Here is a 4,761-nt window from a genome sequence, read left to right as displayed (position 1 = left end):
TTGAGAGGGATTCTGCTTGGCATGCATAATTCCATGCATAATATGAGTCTCTTTCATTTGCCTTCATCTCTACTGCATAGAGTAGGTCACAAGACAATAACCCCCTAAAAACATATCTGACTTCTTATGCAAAGCACATTGATCGAAAAACTATTCACCTGAGAGAAGGCCGATCAAACCCCCCACACCCGGAGTCCGGTAAACCATAGATAGTAGGCGCAATACTTTTACTTGTTATTTGCGTATGAGTACGAGTACAAAGGGGTTCCCAGGCTAGTGACGAAATTCGGGCCCCAATCCTTGGCCAAAAAAAGTGTCAACTGAAACCTTGTTAGCTGGTGCTTTGTATCCTGACATATCCCAGTCAACATGGAGGAGCGGTCCCAGTAACAGATTGGTTCCGACCCGAAACATAGCATTATTTGTGTAGGAGAGGAACTCGGTAAACATTTTTTTAATTCAGAGCAATTCGACGAATAGTACCAGTACAGGGATCCTACAATAATGCTCCCAAGTTATCAGAATATATTTCCTGTAACCGGTATGGGTACTCGGTTATTGGTTTTGTTTTAAGTATCACCTTGATACTTGGTTTGTTTTAAGTATCGTTTGATACTTAGTTTTGTTTTGTGTTTTGTTTTAAGTATCGCCTTGATACTTGGTTTGTTTTAAGTATCGTTTGATACTTAGTTTTGTTTTATGTTTTGTTTTAAGTATCGCCTGGATACTTGGTTTGTTTTAAGTATCGTTTGATACTTGGTTTTGTTTTATGTTTTGTTTTAAGTATTGCTTTGATGCTTATTTAGTTTCACCAGAGTGTATCGATTGATACCTTTGATTAGTTTCGCTCATGCTAGACATGAACAGATTTGTGTATTTAAAGACCGCCTGTTTCTACGATAGAAGAGGCAGACTTCGACAGACAGTATTTCAATATACTAGGTTGAACGGTTACTTCTTTGTTCCTCAGTACACCCTCAAAGCCTCCTTTAGTTCTCAGCTCTCGCCTCCTCTCTGGAAGAGCGGGCCACCTGCCAACTATCGTATCCATTCCCGATAATGTGATTAGCTCCTTGCGAACACGTCACATTTTTTTAACCTCAGCAAGTGGTTAAGAACCTGTCCCCGGATTTAGGCCTGATCAACCTATCGATATCCACCTTAGAACGCTAGCGGAGAGAAGCGGCAGAATCAAACCACATTCGGCTTCGTCTCAAATCCATGATAGAGTCTTTAATGACCAGGAGTGGGAAGCAAATCCCACTATAAGACCTTACAAGAAAGAAACAACCCCGGCGCTCTGCTAAAGAGCCGGGTGATCCTGCAAGCACAGAAAACACACAACCTCCATGAGAATTCCCTTCTACTCCAGCAAAGAAGCCTTCCTTTGAACCACCCATCGACCCCGAATCCAGTAGCGAATCAGACATGGCGAGCACAGGAGGAGGGCCCTCTGAAGGAGGAAAATCTTGGGCTAGGCCTGAAGAGCAGGAGGTACCCGTAGCATTTGAACCCCCTAAGTTTAAACTCCACCTCCCAGCGAAGTTTACAGGAGAAGGAAAAGACCTTAAACCTGAAGCCTTTGACCGATGGGTGATGGAACTTACATACTATGTTCTCCTACAAGGGAAAGATGTGGAAGACCCTACAACTAGACTATATGTTGGATCATTCTGTGACAGAAAGGCAACCGACGCATACCACCAATGCTATAAGGATTATGGCGGAAATGTGAGATTAAGAGGATCTACAGTCCTCGATTACCTGAAAGGATGATTTCAATCCTCTATCACCAACGATCTCTTATACAACAAATTCAACCAGCTCTAGCAAGCGAATGAGACACATGTCAAGAGGATTACAGATGTAGCTATGGATCTGTTAATGTATCAGGACCGGATGAAGAGCGGAAGCATCTCTAAATACATCCTCAAATGACGATTTTATGATACCATGTACCCTACCCTCCGACGAGAGGTGGAACCTCTTGAGGAAGACGACGACAATATTGTAACAATAATTGCTAGAGCAGAACGGAAGGACGCCATTCTCCATGAGACCAAGGCATACAAAACACAGACATCCTCTATCAGGAATAGCCAACCACGACACAAGGCCTCCAGCAACTCTGAAGATGATACCCATCAGGTTTTCAAGAAGAAAAAAAAATACTCCAAAGAATCGAGACGGCAGAAACGAGAATGTTTTGAATGGGGAAAAACAGGACACGTGGTAAAGAACTGCCCTACGAAGAAAGGGAAAGGAAAGGCAATTAAGCAAGAGGCATCGGCCAACAATGTTGAGAGCGATAGTGATAACACCCAACCCAGCAAATATGAGGAAATCCATATCGGATACATCGATGTGGAATGCAACAGTGTCTGACCTCCGGCTACATTTAAGGCACACACCGCCCTGGAAGGTACTATTCTCATCAACGGCAAGAAGGCTCGAGTCCTATTTGACACTGGTGCAATTGGAAGAGACATGATCAGCAATGCCTTTGTCTCTGTCCATGGACTTCCAACTCGAGACCTTAATCAACCCATACCAGTCAATATGGCAGTTAAGGGATCACGATCCACAAGACATAAAACCTGCAGTGCAACCATCCGACTTGGTTCTGCCATCCTGCCCCCCCAGGAAATGTTAGTCGGAAACTTAGCCAAATACGATGCCCTAATAGGTATGCCATTCCTGAACTGCCACAAAGCTATAATCAGGTGTGGGGAATCAACCATCGATTTTCCAGATCAGAAAGTTAGAGTATCATGCAAGCCGACAAGCGGAGAGTACCGAGCCGTAGTCTGTGAAGCAACTTCCTAACGACTATAGGATGAGTACTCTGATGTTTTCCCTGATCAAAGACCCGAAGAACTACCGCCTATGAGAGAGGTCAACTGTCACATTCACCTCCGAGACCCCTCTAATCTTAAGAACCAACCCACCTACTCTATCCCTGACGCATACAAAGGTCCACTATGTGACAGGATAAACCAACAACAAAGAAGAGGAGTCATCTACCGAGCAGAAGTGCCAGGTGCCGCTCCTATGTTTGTTCGACCCAAAGCAGATGGAAAAAGGATCCGCCCCTTGGTTTACCTCAAACCATGGAATAAAAACACGGTTCTGGACAGTTCTGCTATCCCAAACCAAACCCAAATCCTGAATGTAGTTGGACGGGCTAGATTTCTAAGCAAGATTGACCTAAGCGATGCCTATTTCCAAACAAGGCTAGATCCGGAATCTGAACGCTACAACGGTTTCAAAACACCCTTCGGAAGTATCATTAGCCGAGTTATGTTATAAGGTGATATGAATGCACCCACCACCTTTATGCGAATTATGGAGAACCTCCTAAGTGAATACCTCCACCATTTTGGTTGGGTCTACATTGACGATATCCTCATCTTCTCGAATACCAAAATAGAACATGCCTACCATATAGGCTTGGTTTGTACCAAACTAAGGGAAGCTAAATTCTACGCTAGCAGAAACAAGTTAATTCTATTTGCCGATAAGCTCGAAATCCCAGGACATGTGATAGATGACGACGGGATACATGCAGCCCCTAGAAAAATATCCTGTTTAACGGAATAGACAATATCCTGGAATCAAAAGGAACTCATGCGATTCCTAGGACTAGTCAACTATATCTCCCAGTTCCTACCACACCACGCCACAGTGACAGTGCCACTCACAGACCTTACGGCAATACAGAATTTGTCTGGACCCACATTCATGACCCAGCCTTTACCAACATCAAGGAGTTGATTATAAAGGCCAATGTTATTCAACCTATCGACTATAGTAAACCAGAACCAATATGGCTAATTACTGATGCCTCAGAAGTTGGAGTTGGAGCATGGGTTGGACAAGGGGCCTCCCATGAAATGGCAAGACCGGCGGCATTACACAGCAGGAAGTTCACAAACTCACAGATGAACTATGGAACAACAGACCAGGAAGCCCTTGCTGTGATTGATGCTCTTGCCGCTTTCAACCACATCCTGATGGGCAATACCTTCACTATTGTTACCGACCACCAACCTCTCACTAATCTTAAGACAGAAAGAGTACCTGGAAGGAGAAGAACAAGATGGATAGGCAAGATCAGCAAATACGATGCAAAAATCATCTATACCCCAGGAAGAACGAACTATTTAGGTAACGCTCTCTCCTGCCTATACGAGAACCAAGAACTCGCAAACCCTCCTCTTGTTCATGACCACACAAGACAAAGCGAAGACAGCCCTGACGACACCTCCTATGAACAAGAACCTTCGATGGCTACCACCAGCTCAGACGCTCCCTCCAATCCTTTCTCTTACACCATGTACAGAGCTGCCAGAACTGAACGAGGAAAGGACATTGATGACAAATGGAAAGACAATTGCACGCTCCACACTACACCTCCTCATGAGCTTGAACAAAGTAGACTCCACTAGTCCCATTGTTATCACGACACCTGTCCTTTTCACCAAACTGAGATTAAGTTCGGCAACAGATACCAGCAACTATACTATATGTCTGCTGACGATTCTAAAAACCCCAGCTTCGACACAGCAGAAGGAGCAGAAGAGATGATCGATGAAGATGAATCGACCCAATCTCCTCATACCCTTAATCCTGTTCCAACACGATACCAAGGTCTTGAAGAACTCCAATAAGCAGCAGCCTACGTGGATGCAGTATCCTATTTACACCCCCCCACAGTCAGCCCCGCCATCTTCTCCTCCCATAATCGATTCACGACCACCA

This window comes from Tuber melanosporum (assembly GCF_000151645.1).
Source record: "Tuber melanosporum whole genome shotgun sequence assembly, scaffold_37, strain Mel28".
NCBI classification, from domain to species: Eukaryota; Fungi; Ascomycota; class Pezizomycetes; order Pezizales; family Tuberaceae; genus Tuber; species Tuber melanosporum.
This window is presented reverse-complemented; position numbering follows the sequence as displayed.